The sequence below is a fragment of the Haplochromis burtoni genome, unplaced genomic scaffold (assembly GCF_018398535.1).
Source record: "Haplochromis burtoni strain Fernald_Lab_line unplaced genomic scaffold, NCSU_Asbu1 Contig_988, whole genome shotgun sequence".
Taxonomy (NCBI): Eukaryota; Metazoa; Chordata; class Actinopteri; order Cichliformes; family Cichlidae; genus Haplochromis; species Haplochromis burtoni.
This window is the reverse complement of record NW_024583349.1, coordinates 1-15,895: the sequence shown is the minus strand read 5'-3', so window position 1 is coordinate 15,895 and position 15,895 is coordinate 1. Positions and strand designations below refer to the sequence as shown.

The window sequence follows — 15,895 nt, the reverse complement described above, 5'->3', positions numbered from 1 at the left end:
ATTAACTGGAAATGAAGAATTAGTGACCAGTGTTGTGCAATCCACATTATGTCTTGTGCAGTGCAAATATGCTTAAAGTGATTTAAGTGATGAAGTGAAAACAATGTCCAGAATGTCCAGTGTGTGTGTAAGAACTATATGTGTGGGTCAGTACTGTGTGGTGGTGTGATTGAGAGACCGTATCGCCTGCGGGAAGAAGCTCCTCCTCAGTCTCTCTGTGTTGGTCTTCAGGGAGCGGAATCGCTTTCCTGACCTCAACAGAGAGAACAGTCTGTTGTTGGGATGGCTGAGGTCCTTCACGATCTTCCTGGCCTTGGTCCAGCACCGCCTGCTGTAGATTGAGTGCAGGTCAGGGAGCTCGGAGCGGATGGTGCGCTCAGCTGACCGCACAACCCTCTGTAGAGCTCGTCTGTCCTGCATGGTGCTGTTCCCGAACCAGGTTAAGATGTTTCCCGTCAGGATGCTCTCTATGGTGCACGAGTAAAAGTTCCTGAGCACCTTGGAGGGCAGTTGGAAGTCTCTCAAGCGTCTGAGGTGGTAGAGACGCTGACGGGCCTTTTTCACCACGGTGTTGATGTGACAGGACCATGACAGGTCCTGCGTGATGTGAACTCCGAGGTATTTGAAGCTGTCCACTCTCTCCACTGGGCACTCGTTGATGACGGGGTCTGGTAGTTCCTCTCCTGCTTAGTGCTGAAGTCCACTATCAGCTCCTTTGTCTTACTGACGTTTAGAAGGAGGTTGTTCCTCTGGCACCAGTTCTCCAGATTCCTAATCTCCTTCAGGTAGGCCGTCTCGTTGTTATCAGAGATCAGGCCCACCACGACGGTGTCGTCAGCAAACTTGATGATGGTGGTGGAGCTGGTAGTGGCCACACAGTCATATGTGTACAAAGAGTACAGCAGGGGGCTCAGAACACACCCCTGGGGGGCTCCAGTGCTGAGAGTGGTGGAGGCTGAGACATGTCCGCCCATCCTTACTGCCTGTGGTCTGCCAGTTAGGAAGTTGGAGATCCACTGACACATAGATGAGCTGAGTCCCAGATGCTCCAGCTTGGTGGTGAGTGTGGAGGGAATTATGGTGTTAAATGCAGAGCTGTAGTCTATGAAGAGCATTTTAACATAATTCCCCCTTCTAGTGTCCAAGTGAGTGAGTGATGTGTGGAGGAGATGAGAGATGGCATCGTCTGTGGAACGATTTGGACGGTAAGCGAACTGTAGTGGGTCCAGTGTGTCTGGTAGTGAAGAAATGATGAAGTCTCTGACCAGGCGTTCAAAGCACTTCATCACTACTGAGGTGAGGGCTACAGGGCGATAGTCATTGAGAGAAGCAGGGTGGGGTTTCTTCGGGACAGGAACAATGATGGACTCTTTGAAGCATGTGGGGATCACCGACTGAGATAAAGAGATGTTGAATATCTCAGTGAACACAGGAGCTAGCTGGTATGCGCAGTCTCTTAGGATACGACCTGGGATGCCGTCTGGTCCTGCTGCTTTCCTGGTGTTCACTCTCTTGAAGGCTCTCCTTACTTCATGCTCGGAGATGACGAGCACGTTTCCGGTGCTGGCAGTATCTTCCTGTCTGCAGCCGTTAGCGCCGCTAACACTAGCATTGTTGGAGTCCTTAGCTGCAGCCTCGAAGCGAGCATAGAAAGTGTTCAGCTCGTCTGCCAGAGTCACGGCCGCGTTCGTCATACCGGTTGTTGGTGCTTTATAGTCCGTTATTGTCCTTAGTCCCCGCCACAGGCTCCTAGAGTCACTCTGTTGGAGTTGTGACTCTAGTTTCCTCCCGTAGCGCTGCTTCGCCTCTTTCACCGCCCTCCGCACGTTATATGACGCGGCTTTGTACGGGTCCATGTCCCCCGTCGTGAGTCCCGTGTTGTAGGCAGCGGTGCGGGATCTCAGAGCGTCGCGGATGGTTTTATCCACCCACGGCTTCTGGTTGGGAAACGTTGTGATAGTCTTTGTCTCCACGGTATCATCCGCTAGTTTCCCGATGAATCCCACAACCGCTTCCGTAAACACGTTGACATCATCATCGGAGCTGTTTCTGAACATGCCCCAGTCTGCGTCATCGAGTGCGTCCTGTAACGCGGCCACCGATTGGTCCGTCCAGCGCGCGACCTTCCTCTGAACCGGAACTTCCTGTTTCAGCCTTTGTTTGTATTTTGGCATGAGGAAATGGCGGCGTGATCAGATTTGCCAAACGGGGGGCGGGATTGTGCCTTGTAGCCGTCCTTGACCGTAGTGTAGCAGTGGTCCAGTGTCCTTTCACCCCTGGTGGGGCAGGTGATGTGTTGATAAAAGTTCGGCGCTGCGCGTTTGAGGTTGGCGCTATTAAAGTCCCCCGTCACAATAAGCGCAGCGTCCCGGTGTTGTGTCTGGTGCTGTGTGAGTGCCTCATGCAGCTCGCATAAGGCGGTGACCGTGTCCGCTTGTGGTGGAATATAAACGGCACTTACAATGACCGATGTAAATTCCCGAGGTAGATAAAAAGGACGACACATGATGGACAGTAGTTCCAGATTTGGTGTGCAGGAGCGTGTGAGAGGAACAACGTTCGCACTGTTGCACCAGTTGTTGTTCACCATTAAACACACGCCGCCTCCCCTTGACTTCCCCGAGTCCCGTGTCCTGTCCATGCGGTGAACCGAGAAGAACTCGGCCGGCTGGATGGCGTGGTCCGGCACCGCTGGGTTCAGCCATGTCTCGGTGAAGCAGAGGAGATTGCAGTCCCGAATGTCTCTCTGGAACTTTATCCTGGCCCTGAGGTCGTCAAGCTTGTTCTCCAGTGACTGGACGTTGGCGAGCAGGATGCTAGGCAGAGGTGTGCGGTGTGCACGAGCTCTCAGCCTGTTCCTGACGCCGGCTCGCTTCCCTCTAGGCCGCCGCCGCTTCCCTTTGTTCTCCCTCGAGATCTCACTCGGCCAGCTCGGATCCGGAGTTAAAAACTTCGAATTGTGAGTTAGAGCTGGGCGATATGAGATTTTTTCATATCACGATATGTTTTTTTCATTTCAGGCGATAACGATATCTATCACGATATAAGCCAAATAACTATATTTGTAAGATTTAAATGTGCCGTTGCTCACAAGTAAAATGTGAAATAATCAGCAGCTTGTTTTTATTTAAATATTTATTTCCCATAATAAGTTCAACAGGGTAGATGTACTTAAGGAACATGAGACTTTTTCAGATAAATAAAGGCAAATATTGCAAACTACACAAAAGGCAGCCGCTAAAGCGTTTAAGTTTCAAAATAGAACAAACGAAACAGACTAAACTTGTCAATTCCACTTAGAAACAAAATATTAATTCTAAAAATAAATCTTAGTTTGTTTTACAGAAGAACAGACAAAACTGACTAACTTTTGTCAATATCAAATAAACTGAGAACTAAAAGGAAATTCTCAATCTCTCCTTGTTGTATAGCTGAGCTTTTCAAACAGTTTTAACAGTTACTTTAGTCTGACAAAAGCCGAATGACGAATTAGCGCTTCCAGTCACAGCCAGCACCATAGAAAGCCTGATAGGTTGGCAAAGATGGCGTTTTCAGTTCGTGGTCTGAACGATGAGGAAGGTACAGTTTAAGCAGTCTTCCGTAATATTGCTCTGGTGTTCTTCTTGTGAGCACTGGTGAAATCTGATGATAGCAGGCTTATCGTTTTTGCGCCTTTGCACAAATCCCATCTCATTGAGAAGGAGCAAAACATCTTTACCTTTTGTCTGTTGGCCATAGACAATCCTGCAAGTAGCAGCAAAGTCTGCCATGCACATCTCCTCATACTTTGGTGTTTCAGGTCTGGCTTTGTATTTGTCATTCAAAGATGTCATCCAAACATTGGAAGACTCAGGTGTTGTGTTGTCCAGAACTGACAGGGGACAACTCATTTTCACAGGATTATCATCAGTTGGTATGAATATTACAGCACGTGAGCATTGCTTCATGTGAAGACCACATGCACGAGCAACACACTCCTGTGCACTGATCTCTCGCTTCTTTGAGTATGCCTGCATGACGGCTCTCATTTCATCGCACTCATTTACACTGTCCTTATGGGAGTTCTCAATGACAGTTTTCAGGTACTTAGATAGCCCGCCCTCTTTTTTTGATATATATTTCATTAAATAATTTGCAGCGCCAATAGCATCTAAAACAAAGCTTATGTCGATATTACTGTTCCAGGCTTCACGCAGATGTGGATTATAGCCATTTATCCAAGAGTCTTTTGGATCATGCTTTAGTATGATCGTACTGCTTGTGTTCATTTTATTCAGGTATCGCTCATATTCTGCATGTGTCAACTTGCATCTTGCCAAGAGCTGCTCTAAACTCATGGAAGCAGTTTCAGGTTCATTCAGCAGCTGGTTCAGTAGTCTGAGCTTGTTCTTTGCTGTTTCTACTTCCAGTGCATCATCCTCACTGGGTCTTGTGATCATTGTCTCATTGCAGGGTGGTTTGGGAAAACCAAAACGGCACCCGGAGCTTAAACTCCTAAAGCACGTCTTTGTGTGGTTCTTACTATGTTTTTGCACTTCTGTTACTTTTTTGTACAGTTCAGGTTGTTTATGTGGATCAGGCAGCTGAGCTGTGATGTATTTGTTTATAAAATCAACAACAGTTTGCTCATCATCCTCCTCAAACACAGGAGCACCTTCTACCCACAGGAGACAGTGTATGTGTGGGCTTCCTCTGTGCTGAAACTCAACTCTGTAAAAGTAGTCAATGACTTTGCCAAGTGGCTCTGCGGGAGATAAGAGTAAATCTCTGAATAATGCTTCAACTCTCTTGTCAAACATGCGCATTGTTGTGACAGGATTGCTTCTCAGGATGTCACACTTTGCCGACCAGTCGAGTCCTTCAAAATTCACTTGTTCACCTTGCTGCCTTGTTATTGCCTCGATCACTTCAGGCCAGCGCATTTCAGCAGCTGAAAATGTGCAAAAGAACGTGGGAGTTCCCAACTGTCTGATCATGGCAAAAAGATCTCTTGTTGTTTTCTCCCAATAGGCTGGGGTTCCTCTCAGAGGCTGCATGAATCTCACTGCTCTTTATTTCGCACCAGTTTCTCCACCTCATGTTTATCTTGTAACATGCCTGAGGTTATTTTTCTCCATCTCTGGTCAGAGGCTTTGCCTTCCTTAACTGTATCGTCATGCTGGAAGTAGCCAAGTGTATTTCAGTCACAAACTGTGCAAAGAACAAATAGTTTGTGTCTTTGGCAAAACGATCATCAATGCAGAAAAGTCTTGATTTGAAATACCCACTGGGGGATACTTTGATCAGCCTTCTTTCATCAAGTGTGTTTTGGCCTGTAGGAAACTGCACAGGGAAGGCCATGGCCTCCAGTTTAGGTGTTTTGAAAAAACTTATTGGATTGTTTCTCTCTGCAGGAGCAACAGAGTAGATTCCTTCACTGAAACATAATATCTCCTCAGCCACATCAGGGGGCTGCAAACAGGACTCGAGTGCAAAACCACCATTAGTCAGTCCATCTGCTTGCTCTGAATCATCTCTCATCTGTTCATGTGATTGTTCACCATCACAGGGTAACATGTCAATGTCCTGTTCATTTTTATTTTGTGCTTCACTCAGTGCATTTTTCTCACAGCTGTCAATTTCCATTAAATCAGCCTCATCATAATCGTCCTCATTCATGTTTTCATCATCATCATCATCATCTTCATCAGGAAGTGTTGGATCACACAGCTCAGCATCATCTCTGATGCTCACATCCTTATACTGTGGATGAATCTGCTTGAGTTTATGCAGTGCTTGCACAAGTTTAGACCAGCTTACAGTCTGAAACAGCTGATGACCTTTGTAAGACAAGCGTCTCTTCAGTTTTACTCTCATCACCTGAGAATTAATTCTCAATCGAGGTAGTGCTTCAACAGTTTCCTGTACCTCTGATGGGACACAGACCACATTTCCTCTAATTGCTCTCTTGTCTGCCTTTGGCTGCAGATGAGGATATTGTGATCTTGAGCAACATGTGTTATGCACGTATGGCTATGAGATCTTGTTCTTCTCCATGTGCATGTTGATGCATCAGACTAAGTTCAGGTATTTTATATTGTTTTTGTTTTCATTTTCACAGTACGTTTTTTGTTGTTTTTCTGTCTAAAATTCATATGATTATCATTTTCACAGTAACGTCTTCTAATATATTGCTGTTGTTTCTGTCTGAATTCATCATTTTCACAGTAACGTCTTTTCATATACTGTTGTTGTTTTTGTCTAACTTCAGGATTGTTTTTATATGTCTCGCTTGTGCAAGATTTTTTCTTTTCTTTGTAATCTTTATTTGAAGCATACTTTTGTTGTTCTTTCCTTTTTTGGTTTTCTTTTCTCTGATTTCTGGGTTTCTCTGATGCCATTAATCTTCTTTTCATTTTGTTCCTTTGTTGTTTATTAACTTTTTTCAGTTTTTGTAAAACTATATCAGAAAGGTCACAGGCAGCAACATTTGTTATGGCAGCATTTGATTGACATGAAAAAGCATCACTTGATGGAAGGAAATTAATTCACTGCATAGTTCTTCAGTTGGTATATTAGGAGGTTCATTCTGATCTTCATATGATGTGAACTGAGTCATGGCTTCTTTTTGTTTCACCAGTGGCGTACAAATGGACATTTGACAAAAGATATTTTCAGTCGGATCAGTGGTTGTGTTTCTCCTTGGAGTAGAGGGGTTTGCTTCATCAACAGTTGTATCAGAGTGAGTAGGTGCCACAGCAGTGGCAGCTGTTGGTCTGCAGACTGTGTCTGTGATAGTATCACTCAGGTTGACTGTGCTCATACTGTAGAACTGCACAGGCTTCAGTTCATAGTTACAAGAGGGTGATATCTCCATCATTTCATAAGAATCTTGTAGCCTCTTAATCATGTCACTCAGGAATGTGAATTTCAGCATCACTGCTGAATCACGATTACGTGACTGTAGTAGTAGAGGAAGACCACTGGGTGTTCTGGAGTGTGGATCAAAGAAACCATATTTGCCTGATGTGGATCTGAACACTGCTATACACAATCCACTCATAATCAGTAAGGCATACTGCACATCTGACAACAGGGAGCTCAGTCCTGCTTCTAAGCTGAGAAAGGTATCTACTGCCTCCTCTGGAGGTTCTTCAAATGTCCCATACCGGGAAGGCTGTGTCATGTTGACATGATACATAGACCTGCGAGCATCAACTTTGTCTGGCAGCTCATCGGTTGCCAAATGAATATTTTTAGGAAATCTTTTCTTGGCCTCTTTGTACATCACATTACCTTTATCCAAGACCAGATTAAGGTCAGCTGTAGTCATGTTTTCATTCTCATGAAGGAATGCAAGAAATGTGAGTGAGTTACATGTGCACTGCTTGTTTCTGGAGTCTCCATATTTAGGATGTGCCTGGCTGTGAGATGCACAGACATTTGTAACAGAGGGCTGGTTTTCAAGGTTCACTCTTTCTGCATGAGATGGTCCTGCCACATCACTGTGATGGCCTCTTTTCAAAAAATACCTGTGGGGCACTTGACACCTCATGTTCATTAAATTAATGCTGCAGTCCACTCTTTACAGCATCAGCATAAGATACCTGTTGTACATGTGCAGGAACATGTTGACCTGCCTGTTTGACACTGTCAGAATTGGTCTTTGTAGACACACTGTCTTCTGCAGAGCTCTGAGGAAAATCAAACTCAACCTGTTCACATATTGGTACACTGTGAAACTCATGGAACTTCTTCCAGCGTTGTTTTGCAGCTTGTGACTTTTTCTGCTTCCTTGGCATTTTCACACACTTGCAAGTGTTTCTTAGTCTTTAGAAAATATGTTCACAAGATAAGAGTGGCACACACCAGGAGATGTTGTCTTTGTTTTTATTTGTCTGAAACAGTTGTCTTTCGTTTGACAGTTTGTTCTTCAGTTGAGAGAATATTATGCAATCTCTTTATAGGCTTGGCACAACTTAGCAGTAAGCCCAGAATGAAGAACAGGTAGAGAGAAAATTTAGAAGAGAGAACAGACAGAGCAGGAGAGACACGGCTTTAAATCAAACCGCAATAAGATTCTTAGTTTGGCACAATTTCGCACAAACCACAGGGTGAAATACAGATGGAAAGAAGGCAGAGAGAACAGGTGGAGTAGGACAGAGGATAGCGGGGTTGGGATGTGAGAGAGAAGACTGGAAATCTGGTCCTTGTTCTTCTTCTGCACACTGTGAACAAAAAAGAAGAAAAAATAATAATTGTATTAAAATGAAATCACATGGTAATTGAACTAATTGTGACTACTAAATAAAGGACAAAACAAATATTCAAGCTAAACTGTTGTTGGCTGCCATGTGCAAAAAGTTGCATAATTGGGCACTTTTTAAAAGAATAAATATTTAATTAAATTCAGCAATAATATTTTTAAATACAAATATGATTAACTAATCACATGTAGTGTGACTACAAAAATGTACAAAAAAAATATTTTAGTCCAATTATTAAGCTGCACTTATGTGTATTTATTATAAAATTGTGTTTAAAATATTTAGCACAAAGTTTGAACCCATCAAAGCTTATATTAGTCAGATTATTGTTTTTATTTTGGTCTACTTCTCTTACAGTATGTGCACACCTACCAGGCAAAGCACAGGTGTCAGTCAAGTTCCTGAAAGACGAGAAATTATATGTTAGTTGTCTGTACAGTGTTATCAGACTAACAGAAATACAAAGCCTACACGACATGATACACTGAACTCATAGTCAGCAGGTTATAGAATAATACAGCACACCAAATAAAAGAATAAAAAATAAAAATAGAATAAAACATACACAGCAGCAATTTTATAATTCAAACTAATTGCCTGAAATATTTCCACTTATGTAAGGCTACTGTTAGACTGTTACTAGCCTTAGCATTGCTGCTAGCGCTAGCATTCCGGCTAGCATTAGCACTTCAGTTAGTGTTAGCGATGCAGCTAGCGTTAGCATTGCAGCTAGCATTAGCAATGCTGCTAGCGCTAGCACTCTTACTGTTAAAACTGAGCCACAATGGCAATAATAAAGCTCATTTCTTACTTTTGTCTCACTGACCGCCAAGAAATATCACAGGAATATTCTTTTTGTCAGTTAACAACTGCTAAGCCTAGTGTTAGCACTATAGCTAGCGTTAGCATTGTTGCTAGCATTAGCATTGTTGCTAGCATTAGCATTGAAGCTAGCGTTAGCACTGCTGGTAACAGCAAAACATCATAAACGTATATAAATGATAGCGAAGGTTATTCTTCTGATTAATTAGTGTGAATGCTTTTCAAGCATTCACACTAATTAAGTTGGCCAGTTTACTGTCCACATTCTGGAAGTTTTTCATATCCCTCTTCGGGGGCTGTTTCACAGCTGCCGGTCTTCCATTCTGAGTTTTCCCACCCGAGCGGTTGTCTTAGCAGGAATAAGATTGTCCCAGAAAGCATTACACATTAGAAAGGTAGCTTCAAATGGCATGTGCCTGCACTATTAAATAACCAAAAAAAACCCACAAACCTTTGCATCAGTTAGTCTTAATGAAGGTCTTACAGGAGTGGAGGGTCTGATGGTGGTGGAAACACCTGTGGGTTGACTTTTAGGAGCTGACTTTGGCTGTGGAAGAGCATGACGTGATGTCCCTTGGGGGTCATTTCTCCTTTTAGAGGCTAGTGTCGTCTCTAAAAGGGTAAGCCTGTCTTTTGCCATGGTGAAGTTGGTGACCATTTTATCCTGAAGTCTCTTTGCTCTGTCATACTGCTCTCTATGCCCAGTGAGCTCTATTGCAATACCCCTTTCAAGCTCAGAAATCCCTTTCTTGTACCACTGCACAACCTCCTTCGTCTCACCTGTGTCGTCCTCGTCGATCTTCAGTACCTTGGATATATACTCAAACGCCTGCTTGTGGATGTTTTTTATAACTTCAGCGCTGTCTTTGGGCTTACTTGCGTTTGTTTTGGTCGACATTACTCTCGCGCTACTTCCCCCCTGTTCTCAGTCATAACACGGTAAGCTAGTCATAAACGAAAACGTTTAGGCTATAAATCGCATTTAAAGGTGATGCAGTCCTCTTTCTTTGGGACAAAACACAACGCTTTAGCTTCATAGAATAAAAATTCTGGCACTTCGTGACAACAGGGTTAGGGTAGGGTAGAGTTAGGGGTTAGGGGGTTAGGGTTAAGGGTTAGGATTAGGTGGTAATAGTCAGTAGCCGACCGTAACAAATTGGAATAACTCGAAAAGTAAGTGTTGTAGAGGGATGAAGGTGGTGTCTATGGGGGGTTTTGGGGTCCTCTGGCCCCCTTGGTGAAGACCCCATGTCGATACCATCAACAGTTCTGGACTTTGGCCCAATCGGTCAAATTCTGACCGTAACAATAGTTCAAAATTGGTGATAGGAGTGTCCTATCGCGATGATTCCACCACCGCTCTGTGGTTCCTGTTCCTCTCATGTCCTGGTCCACACATGCCTTCAAGACGCATCCTACAAGTGGAGAGCAACACATGATCAGTTACCGCTATAAGAGAATCGCCTTGTGCGCCTCTTCTTCGCTCTGCTTTGTCTGTGTGTTTTGTTTTTAAATGCACAGCAAGTGGCACTCGGTTTCTCTCTCTCTCTGCCACACACACAGAGACACAAACAGACATGAATGCAGAAAGGTTAGCAGTTAAAAGGGAAACACATGAACGCGCTTCTCCGTGGCATGTTGACACTGCTTCTTGGCCATCAGAGCAACAGAAAAAGAGATGGGCGGCAAAGGAGCAGTACAGAGTGGAAGGCTATGAGCTAATGCGGTATACAGTGCTGCAACAGAACAACAGAGGGCATACGTTTAGCTTGTGTTACTACGAGTGCTAGATAAGAGCAGTTTGCAGCTGCTACAGTGGCCACGTGTTTGACAGGCAGAGTGTGACACAGAGAAGTGGTTTAATGCTTTTACGTTTTGACTCTTAATCTTTGTAGGCCTGTGTGTGTGTGTGTGTGTGTGTGTCTTGTGCCTCTATGTTCCTGGCTTTTGCCTCTGTGTCTGTCCCCCTGTGCCTCTCTGAAGCTGCTGGGTCATTCAAATCTGACAGTCCTTGTGGAATATGTGCCCCCTTGAGGGTCAATTTGGCACAAAGTGTCAGAAGATGTTAAAGCAGCACAAAATAACAAAATCTAACAACCCATGGTGGTCGTCAGCCACCGGAGGGAACCCAGGTTGCCATGTCCAGTCCAGTGCCAATTAAATGTGTTGCAGCTCTACAACGTTGTATATTTCCAGTCAGTCAAACAGAAAACAGAATGTGATGAAATGACTTTATCTTTAATTCCACTTTTATCGTGGGACTGATCAAAGTCGCTGCTTGCAGGTTTCAGTAAAGAAGAAAAAAAAAAGTAAAATCAGCAACCCAAGCAAAAATAAATAATCAATAAATATGCAAACGCACATAGAAAAATAATTTCTAGGTAAGGGTGCCACCAGGCTTAACTGAAAGCAGATAAGGACCACGTCCAATCTGCAAATCTAAAATCCTAAGCAGTCCAGAGTCCTGATACTTCACAGGAACTGTCAGGGAAGGGAGCCGTGCTTCTCCCGCAGGCCTCCCCTCCTCTTCTTCCTCCTCTTTCATCCAGCGAGTAGTGCGGTGCTCTGAACGGATAATTGGAGGTGAGCTTCCCTCCCTCCAAGACATCTACAGGAAGCGCTGCCTGAGGAAAGCGGGGAGGATCATCAAGGACTCCAGTCACCCCAGCCATAAACTGTTCAGACTGCTTCCATCAGGAAGGAGGTTCTGCAGCATCCGGTCCCGTACCAGCAGACTGAGAGACAGCTTCTTCCACAGGCCATCAGACTGCTGAACACGTCATAGACACCTCAGCTCCACTACTGGAACTTAACATTATGCACTCCATACTGTACAGTAATGCCACTGTTTTGCACATGTCTCACTCTGTATATTTTATATATTTTATTTATTGTTTACTCTATTTAATTTGTAAAATATGTGTACACACACACACACACACACACACACGTAGAAAAATATTTAGTATACACATCCAGAAATGCATATACTATTATATATTGTACATATATTTATTAGTTTCAGATGTAGCCATTCTTGTATTTTGCTTGTTTACATTATTGTATTTTGCACAACTCTGTTGCTTGTGAAGCTCGCACACAAGAATTTCACTCACATGTGCTGTACCAATGTACCTGCACATGTGATGTGACAATAAAAGTGATTTGATTTGATTTGATTTGAGTGTGACAGGATCTCCTTCAGAATGGGACGGTCCCCAGGCTGGAAGGAGAGACACCAATGAATCAGAGACTGGCATCCTGGTGGGAAAAAAAGAGAAAGGTTCTGAAAAGATTTACTATACATGTAGGAGGGGTGATGTGACCCTGAACCCCACAGTGATTTTGGAGGAAACGCCTGTTGAGGAGAACCTGAGGCTCACCTGTAGACACCGGCCTGGTGAACCTGGGGCAGGCTTTGTAAATCTCATCGTCATTCTTGAAGGGAATGTAGCCGCAGACCATGGTGAATAGCAGAACCCCCAAAGACCAGACGGTGAGGGGGACTGCCTTGTAGGCCTCTCCATCACCAGCAGGAAGCCCCGCCCCTCCACCTCAAACCAGTCCAGCATGTGGATGACCCCAGGGTGCCCCCCGTCCTCTGACAGCAGCTGCAGCGGTGCAATCTGCATGGGAACGTGATTGATCTCATCTGACTGACGTAACAAAGAAGAAGATTAAGCTGTGTGCATGCAGGAGTGGTGGGTAGGAGGACCCAAAGTGCAGACTCACGTGGGCAAAATAGTGCAGTCAAAACAGCTTTATTGCTGAAACATAAAATAACTAAACTGAAGGTACCAAAAAAACTGGGCGGGCGGGCGGGCTGGCTGGAAGACAGAACACACAGCATAGTAGATGGTATATCATGACCCAGACAAAGGAAAACACAGGGCTTAAATACACAGAGGGAGCAATCAGTGAATGAGAGACAGAAGGGAAACACAGCTGGGGCAAATCAGGGCTGACGGGACAGAGGAACCAAAACCAGACACATTAACATGAGATACGAACTTTCAAAGTAAAACAGGAAACACAGGCTGAACTTACAGACAGTAAGTTCAGACACTGCAACAGAGGGAACATGGAAACCCAAACATAAGAACTACAAAATCACAAACCAAGAAGAACCGTGGAAAATAGAAATGCAATACAGAAACCAAAACCTTCACAGTAATAAACCAAGAGAACACAAAGAAAGGTACAAAACTGAAAACGCTGAGTCAACGACCCAGGTACCCTAACTGTTACAAATTTCTCAACCACTGCACACCACAGCTGCAGCTCCCCTGAGCCACCAGCAGAAGACGGAGCTAAACAATCGTAGCTTTGTTTCACATGTGTCACTCAAAACACCCTGTGCATTTTTGTACACATTTAGTTTATTTATTTATTTTAAGTATCACTCATCAGTGTTGTCCACTTGTCAGTTGTAATTTAATGGCAACCTGGATGGTTAAAAAAAGAGTAAAATATTTTAAAACAATAAAATAATAAAATAAACTTCTCGAACTGTAATAATAATAATAATGATAATGGAGAGAAAGTGCACATTTTTTAAAATGAATAAATACAGGTGTGTATTTTTTTTTACATGTAGTCCATCAGAGAGCCTCTGTCCTGAAAACACTGAGCCAAAACCTCCACTGCCAAGCAGAGGACCGCAGCGATACTGACTGAGGAAGTGCTCGCTCACATCAGTGCACTGCTCACACTTAAGAGATCAAACATTACCCAACAACAACAGAAACCCAAAGAAACTCAAAAACACCACACGGTTTACGATGTGTTCCTCCCTATTATCTCGATGCAGTCCATAGGCGTTTCTCAATATGCGGACTTGTGATACATCATCAGTCACAGACCAAGTACTGTTCCAATTCAAAGGACGCATCGAAGTCAAGTAGCTCAAAATGTTCTCGCTACTCCCATTTTATCGAGCATTCATCATCTGTGACTTTTGTGGATGGAGATAACATCTAAATGTTAGGTTTATTTCAGTGTTTTATTTGTTCCTGAGCAAATCGATTTGGCTGAGATTAAAGTTCCACTTCATAACCGGGCCGTTTTATTTAATACTGAAGTCTTACTTGGAGAGCTGTCAGTATATTTTGAATTTCACCCACCATATCTGCTGATATAAAATGCTGTGTTTTTATTTAAACAGCTCACTCTGAATTAGCATCACTACCTGAGACTTCAGCTGAGACTGAAGAAGTGACTTGGATGAGTGATGAAACATTTCGCTCACAGAAAATACCACATCCAGATGAACAGAATCTACTTTCTAGGAATCGCTTTATGTCAGTGACTATACCCATACATTACATTTTTCCTGGCCAAAATATATTTCAAATATGTGGTAAATATATGTTGTATTTGTGATGCTCAAAAAATATATTTTTGAAATTGAAAATATATTTGTTTCAAACAAAAATACATTTCAAAAGATATTTTAGGGTGAAGAAAATACATTTCCAACCTTACAGTAGAATGTATATCAAAGTATCCTTTATTTAAAATGTATTTAGTGCAATAATGATGATAATAATAATACTAAAATTGATTGTTTTTAATGTACTCTTAATTTGATCTGTTATTGTATATTTTACACATGTTTGTATGGGATATTGTATTTGTTTTAAATGTTATATACCTATGTGGTATGTGACTTTTGTTGTTATGATGCCAGGTCTCTCTTGGAAATGAGATTTTTAATCTCAATGAGATTTTTTACCTGGATAAATAAAGGATTAATAATAATAAAAGTAACAACATGTTTTATTTACATCTGCAAAAAACAGTTGGATTCAAACAAAACAGAGTCAAAGGTTTAGCAAGAATGAGGTTGTTTATTCATTTGCTTACAGTATTTCACATTACACAATATCTCACTATAATGTAGCGTTCACTTGACTTTGAAATTATCTGTCAGTGATACAGTAAACAAAATACAACAACTGCTATGTACACTTTAGTTTTTGACAATATACAGGGAGTGCAGAATTATTAGGCAAATGAGTATTTTGTCCACATCATCCTCTTCATGCATGTTGTCTTACTCCAAGCTGTATACACTGTAATCCCAAAAGTTATTTGCATTCAAATGGTTTAGCTATAATCACTGATGGTAATTAATTTTCTTTGTAAAACTAAAATCATATAACTGTGTCAGACAGAACTCATTGGTGGAAGCTTTTTGCACTTAACCTATGTTGTTTTGCATGTGATGCACTAAAATGAATACATTTAACATGGTCCTTTCTATTTTAAGTTTATTCTAATAAATAGTTTAAGTTCAATTTTTTATAAGAGAATAAGTTTTAAACTCAACACTCAAATAATAAAAGTAAATTTGATGTTTACTGATCAGGTTTAGTTGAAAGCACTTTCACTATTTTTAAGTTTTTGTTGCCCCTCCCATATTTTTCGAACCGAAGAGACGTCTGGATTTGTTTGTCAGGAAAAATTAAGACAAGTCGTTTTTGGTGGTTTTGCCTGGGATTGGACATGTTTGTTTCAGTCTACAGTCGACAGGGAGTACTTTTTCTCAAACCTCCACGCAAACTGGTGAGTTAAATCTTTGTATTTCAACTTTAAGCAAAAATAGTTGCATGTTACATTACGCAAATGTGCACGCTAATTCAATCTACAGTGAACCCTCGTTTACCGCGGGGTTACGTCCCAAAAACAACCCGCAATAAGTGAAATCTGCAAAGTAGTGAAAAGTGAGTAACCCTCACAGCTTTAACCCCTGCTCATGCGTAATGGTTCTAGCATCTTCCTCGTCCATCCAAACCGCGCGGTTCCATTGTGTGATGTGAGCACAT

General features: G+C 42.6%; 1 pseudogene; it reads right to left on the bottom strand.

Annotated features, from left to right (window-relative positions):
• Positions 1 to 10,404: 10,404 nt before the first annotated feature.
• On the bottom strand, positions 10,405 to 13,779 carry LOC102298424 (annotated as a pseudogene).
• Positions 13,780 to 15,895: the final 2,116 nt, after the last annotated feature.